This window comes from Oratosquilla oratoria, chromosome 16 (assembly GCF_046742065.1).
Source record: "Oratosquilla oratoria isolate Oo_2021 chromosome 16, ASM4674206v1, whole genome shotgun sequence".
NCBI lineage: Eukaryota > Metazoa > Arthropoda > Malacostraca > Stomatopoda > Squillidae > Oratosquilla > Oratosquilla oratoria.
In genome coordinates this window covers 8695800-8703299 of record NC_134792.1, presented here as the reverse complement: position 1 = coordinate 8703299, position 7500 = coordinate 8695800, and the positions used below count along the sequence as shown (strand labels likewise).

The window sequence follows — 7500 nt, the reverse complement described above, 5'->3', positions numbered from 1 at the left end:
TTTGCGGGAGGAGAGCTATGCTCGTAGTGGCTCGCAGTTGTATCTTTCCGCATCCAGTTCTTAAAATCATGTATATTTTTAGCAATCACTGTTTTCTCTCTCAATTTGTTCTATGTATCTATTACACTGTGTGAAAAGCTGTTTTTTCAGATCTCTTCTGTAACTGTCTTTCTTAAGTTTCTTTTCGTGTCCTCTTATATTTCTTCTGTCCCATTTTAATAGGTCATCCCTATCGAAGATTTCTATCCCTTTCATAATTCTGTAGATGGTTATCAATCGCCTCTTTCTCTTCTTTGTTCCAGAGTTGATTAGTTTGTCCAATCTTTGTTCGTATGTCAACTTGCAAAGTGTTGGTGCCATCTTTGTCATTAGTCTTTGAATTGTTTCTATTTTTTGTTTTTACTAGGTGTCCATAGAGACGCTGAGTATTCCAATTTTGGTCTTACCAGTGTAACTAGTATCTTCTTTACCATTTCCTCATCCATGTAGTCAAAGGCCACTTTCATTGATCTTATTAAGTTGTAAGTTTCTCCAACTATTTTGTTTACATGTTTGTCTGGTGTCATGTCGTTTGAGATAATTACTCCTAGGTCCCTTTTTGAGTTTACTTTTGCAACTTCCTTTGTATTTTGCATTGACCCGATATTCTATTTTTGCTTTTTCCAAATTCCATTATACTACATTTCTTAATGTTGAAATTCACTTCGTTCTCTCTGCGTATATCTACATATTCATTTCTCAGTTTGATGTATGTTTGCCATTTAGTCACTTTTTGGTCTTTTTTTCTATTTTTCCAGGCTTTTTCTCATCTATAACATCGCTACAATTTTTATTATACCAACACTTTATGTAAACCCTTTTTTGTTTCTGCTTAGGTATATGTTTATCTGTTCCTTCCTTATCTTTTTCTTTAAAAGTGTTTCATCATTTGCAATTTTTTCCAACTAGCGTTTTGAAAAAAATCTAAGTTTTACAAAATCAGTTTTCTTGTACATTAATGTTCCTTCTCTGTGTTGCTCATTTCTTCTCACAACATTTTGTTCCTTAAGCTTCCCAATTGGTGTCTTATAATTTATTTCGTCTACAATTTCAGGCTCAGAAGTGAATATCAAGTCAAGTCTCGATGGTTCTTCATTGTGTCTACAGTATCTAGTGTTATCTTTGACCCAGATCCTGCCCCAGAGTTTCTCTCCACCTTTTATTGTCATTTCTTCCCAATTTATTTCCTTTGCATTAAAGTCACCCATAATTACTATGTTTTCTCCATATTTCAGTGTCTCGGTTAATTCATTCTTTGTGTCTTCCAGTAATTTTGAGTGTTCACTGTCAGACCAAGTCTTAGTTTTTGGGGGCACATATACAACTATGAACTTTCTGCTTTTCATACTGCTATTTTCGACTTTAATTGTGATCAATTCCACATTTTCTTTACCTTCTGCTATCTTTATTACATTTAAGCCCTTTCTAGTCAATAACATGACTCCTCCCCCCTGTTTATCCATTCTATTTTTCGACCAAAGGTTGTATAAACCTTGTCCCACCATACTTGATTGTATAGGACCTTTCAGTTTTGTCTCCACAATTCCCATTATGTCTGGTTTCTCTATTGACAAATAGTCGTTTAATTAATTTATTCCAGAAATCATACCATCCATGTTTGTATATGCCATCTTTATTATTTCTTTTCATGTTTCCATTTTCTAATGTATCATTTTCTCAGTCTCAGATCCAGCACTCTCTCTCTCTCTCTCTCTCTCTCTAATGTATATATATATATATATATATATATATATATATACATATATATATACACACACACAATTATACATACATACATACATATGCCAAAGGCTTTTTCGTCCCACCTGGGGGTAGCCAAAAAGAAAAAGGCATATAAATCACTCCCACCCATTCCATTTCCTATACATTCCACTCCCCTCCACCCTCCTCCCTCCCTCTTATCTTGGCACCTCCTGGATGACGGGTTATCCCGGCATCCTGTCCACTGCCTTGGGTCAGAAGCAGTGTCGCAAGACACAGCACATCCACAGCAAGGCCGCTTCATAACTTCGGCGACCCCCGCTCTTCGTCCCCTCATGCAGAAAAGGAGAAGACGAGGAGAAATCCCTTCGGGCTGCGTCAATTTTTTTCTCATACATACTTCCTCACCCCCCATCCCCCACCCACTCCCCCTCATGCATCACAGCATCATCTATACACAACCCCTCTCCATTCACCTCTATCTTCTGTCCTCTCCCGTCCTTCCTCCACAGACATTCCTCTCTTTTGTAATGCCCCTTTCACCCCATCCATCCATCTCATCCTGGGACGCCCCCTCATATTCACTCCTTCCACCTCTGCCTTTCACACTTCTTTTACTAATCTTTCTTCACTCATTCTTTCCATGTGTCCAAACCATCCTAAAACCCTTTCATCAACCCTATCTCCATTTCCCTTTCCATCCCTGTTCTCCTCACCTCCTCATTTCTCACTCTATCTAGCCTAGTAACCCCTATCATACTTCTCAGACATTTCATCTCAAACACATTCAAGCTCCTTCTCTCTTCCTCTCTCATGTTCCATGTTTCTGCCACGTACAATGCTGTTGGCACAATCACTCCTTCATATAACCTCATCTTTGCATACATTCCCAGATGTCTATTTCTCATTACACTTTTCAATCCACCAAGGCATTTACTCGCTTCTCTCAATCTACATTCTACCTCCACCCCCACTCCTCCCTTTTCTGCCACATTCGCACCCAAGTATTTAAAACTATCCACTTTCTCCAGTCTTTTACCCTTAATGCTCACCTCCAGCCTGCTGTCACTCTCTCCCCTTGTACATCTCATCACCTTACTTTTACCCACATTTATCTTCAGCTTCCTTCTTTCACACACCTTCTCAAACTCTGTCACTAACTTCCTCAATCCCTCCTCTGATCCTGCTACAAGCGCAGTGTCGTCAGCAAACAACAGCTGGCTCACCTCCCACTTTTCTCCATTTTCTTTAATCATCTCCAACCCCTGACCCACTACCCTTGCATTCACCTCTCGCACCACCCCATCCATGTAAAGATTGAACAGCCAGGGCGACATAACACATCCCTGACGAAGTCCCATCTCTACCTCAAACCATTCACTCTCTCCATTTCTAATCCTAACACAAGCTCTACTACTCTCGTAAAAACTCTTGACTACTCTTAATAAATCAATTCTTCTGCCAAGTTATTGATGTCTCCAATTCTGCTAATCCTAGTATCTCTTTCCGTGTCCATAGTTTTATCCATTGCTGCCCCTTCCCTCCTAAATCCCGAAGATAAATCACAATCGTACCTGTAAGTCGTGTTCGGAGTTACGCTAATACATGTCTTCTTTGGGATCACTTCCAGTGGCGACTCCACTCTAGTGATATCCAATCCCTTCTTAGTTTGTTCGTTGATTTTTTTTTTTTATCATTGCTACCCTCCATTCTGTGTGAGCATTCTGTGCTAAAAACTATGTTTTCCAAGAACTGGATTGGATACGTTACCGGTCACATGAAAACACATTGCTACATCCCAAAAATAACAACTGGAATGTCTTGATGCATAATTTGAAAATAGCTAATCTATCATGTAATACAGATAGATATATATGCATGCATTATGCTAATGGCGTAGTTTATAAAGGTATGTGAAATGAGAAAACAGGATATAAATTTGGCAAAAGGAAGGTGGTGAGATGTGGGTGGCAGAGTTTGATTTCAGTCTTAAAGGTGAGAGGCTGAAGGAGGTGAAAAGCTTTCTGTATTTAAGATGACATACAGAGGGAAGAAAAAGTATATTGAGATACAGGAATGAATTCAAAGAAAAGACGTTACAAGGTGTGATTGTACCCAAAACACTATATAAGGCGGATTCTTGGAATTCAAGAGAGACAGAAGCGAGGAGTGTAAATGTGTTTGAGATGAAGTATGTAAAAAATAATTTCTGGCTCATCATGTGCTTTCCAGTTTTGCCCAAACATCTTGTTCCTGACTATGATCACAGCTGATTCTGCTTGCCACTAAGACATGTGGTAGCAGCTCATCAGTTTGTCAACAGTCTCGTAGAATTCTGGTCGGATTTTTCGTATAGTTTCACGGATGTGCTGATATCGGCATGGCAATTCATAATACTGCTGAGTGACTGTGTCTGTCGCCGTCCGCCACTTTTTAGCACTTGGACCCTACACCTTCTTCAGCAAAAATATGACTTTCAACATCAGAGTAGGCGTTGTGTGTGTCCATGCCATCATCTTCAGAATCAAAATATTCGATGGCCTCAAAGGATACAACTGACACAGAGATTTCTTTCTCCTTTTCACACTCAGCTTTCATTCCCTTAAGGTTCTCAATATCTCTGCTTCGACGCTCCATCGTTTTCATCCATTTCCTGTTTCATCCTTTGATTGAAGCCTGCTGCTCTCGCTTGAAAACTGTCACTTTGTCGCTGTTTTCGTATTTGGATCAGAGAGAAAAATTCACCGTACAGCTTCAAGATGCGTTTCTTTATGTACTTGGTGTGGATGGTGTACAGATTACAGAATAGCCAGTGTTCCTAACCAGCTCCGCCAGCAGCTGAGCTGCTGCATCTTTGGAGAGCTGAGCTTGGCATGCCCGCTTTGGCCACAGAAAGTAGAGCATATTCTGTATGAGATCTTTGCCAGTTGGGAGCATCCCATGCGGTAATTTTGCGCTCTCTATACAGAGTCTTCTGGAATGAGATCTCCTGTCTATTCTAGTCATATTGACTCAGCCTGCAATTGCATATACTCTGTTCCACTCACAAGTTCCATTATCATGCAAAACCATATTTTTGGTTGATTTTGAGGGTGACAATTTTCAAACAGTATGTACAGGGGTTATGATGATTCCATGGACCAAATGTTGGTATTTCCGAATACAGGTAACCCTAGACCATAATATTAGGGGGCTACCGCATCAAAAGGATGATTTTTGAAAAATAACACCACCCCCTATTGATATGGATTGGACATATGAAAAGAGTGAAGTGAGACTAGCATAAAGATTTGGAAGGCAGAGGTGGTTAGTGTGAACATGAGGGAAAGACCGTGAATGGGATGGATGGATGGGGTGAACGGAGACAGGTTTATAAGAAATACAAGTGCTCGGATGCACATAATGACTATCAAAGTTACGTAATAATACAGAGTGATTTATAAAAGACAATAAAAAGATGAAAACGACAATACAAATTGAATATCGCTGATCAATACAAAGAGAATCCCAAAGAATTCTATAGTTACATTAGATATAAAAAGGTTATTAGGAATCACATTGGCCCACTGCTATCTGTTGATAATCAATTTGAATATTCAAATGAAGGAATGTGTGATATCTTAAACAACTATTTTAGCTCGGTATTCGTAAACGAAATACCTCAAAGTGAACTTACAACGGTAAATATAACAAAAGAAAAAATTAAAAGGTGTATAGAAAAAAATCTAAGTTAACAAAATGCCAGGGCCTGACAAGGTTGGCTTCCAAGAATCTTAAAGGAAATAAAAAATGAGACTGTTGTTCCATTAGAAATTTATTTTCAAGAAATCCATCATATCCGGAGATGCCCCAAGAGAATGGAAGCTAGCTAACATTACTCCCATATCAAAAAAAGATGACAAAAAGAAACCAAATAACTATAGGCCTATAAGTTTGACTTCGATCGTAGGAAAAATGATGGAAACTATCATCAGAGATGCTATCGAACATCTTTTAGAAAGTAACTGTTTGATAAATGATAGCCAGCATGGATTCAGATTAACTTACTTGAATTCTACAACACAGTCATCTCAAACTATGGCAAAAGAAATAATATAGATTTAATATATCTAGACTTTGCAATTTTTTTTATACCGTCCCCCACGAAAGACTACTTATTAAATTAGCTTCACACGGAATAAGTGGTGGACTTTCAAGTTGGACTAGTAATTGGTTGAACGATCGAAAACTGAGTTATTTTAAACGGTAAAACTTCTAGATGGAAAGATGTTACGAGTGGAGTTCCTCAGGGTTCTGTTCTTGAGCCACTTCTATTAATAGTATATATAAATGATATAGACCACGGACTAAAATCTATTGTCTCCAAATTTGCTGATAATACAAGACTGTGCGGAATGGCAAATGATCACTTAAACCAATTAGATATTCAAGAAGATTTATATAAACTACAGCAATGGTCTGAAAAGTGGCTAATGAAATTTAACTTCAGGATTGCGAACACATCATCCATATACCGCGTCCACAACTTCAATGATGTTGGTGGAGCGGACAAAATTTCATCCTCGAACCGCTGCATGGTGATCTCAGCCAGGATTACCGAAATTGGCGAGCCCATGGGGGTCCCAATTATCTGGTGGTACACCGTGTCTCTGTAATTAGAAAAGGTTGAGTCTAGGCATAAATTCACCAACCTCATCAGTTCACTGGTGGGAAGTTTTTCATTGTCCAGGAATCCCGTGTTTCCTCCATCGCGGACAATACCGCCCGCTTCACGAGGTCCTGCGGTAAAGACGTGAACATAGACTTCACATCGAAAGACACCATAACCTCATCACTCTCCACTCTGATGTCTCGCACTTTTTCCAGAAATTCATCCACATACCGCTGCACCAACATCAGTGAAGCTGTGGACGCGGTATGTGGATGATGTGTTCGCAATCCTGAAGGATAGAGATGTGGATGGGTTCCTGGGGCAGCTCAATGGGAAGCATGAGGCTATCCTATTCGAGATGGCGAAGGAGGCGGAAGGCGAGCTACCATTCCTGGACGCAATGGTGAAACGCGCGGGTGACATTTTGGTCTCCAGCGTGTACAGGAAGGAAACGCATACCGATCGATTGCTGGATTTCGGCAGTGATCACCCGATTTGCCACAAGAAGAGTGTGGTGAAAACGTTGTGGAGAAGGGCGGAGAGAGTCTGCTCCACAGAGGCGTCGCTGAAAGATAAAAGAAGCAGGTTGAGGAGGATATTCCGGGCTAACGGCTACTCGAATCAAGTAGTGAAAAGGTGGACGGCGTCGCAGAGAAGAAAAATAGACCGGGGCGAGACACGGTCCCTTAGGTGAGAGGTGTTTCAGAGGTCGCAGCGAGGATACTGAATAAGTAAACAGTAAAGACCAGAATTCGGCGGTGTGCAAACATACTGAACAGCCCCAACACGAGTTCGACTGGGAAGGTGCAACGGTACTCAACAATTACAACAGGAAAGGAGGCAGGCTATTCTTGGAGGCGTGGGCCACTAACGAAGATAGCATAAATAGGTCTATAGCACTCAATCCCATCTATGCGGGTGCGAGGGAGAGTTGGAAAAAAGATCACGAACAACGGCGGGGGGTAAATGTCCTCCCCTTATCCCCTCCTTCCCTTCTCCCCCCCACACCCAACCACCACCACCACCATACACTCTCACCCAGCACGGGTTATATATATATATATATATATATATATATATATATATAC

General features: G+C 40.4%; 1 protein-coding gene across 2 annotated transcripts in view; it reads left to right on the top strand.

Moving 5' to 3' along the window:
* Nucleotides 1-7500, top strand: part of LOC143033725 (neurotrophin 1-like) — a 139181-nt gene that overhangs the window by 763 nt on the left and 130918 nt on the right. The gene's annotated exons all lie outside the window — the stretch shown is intronic.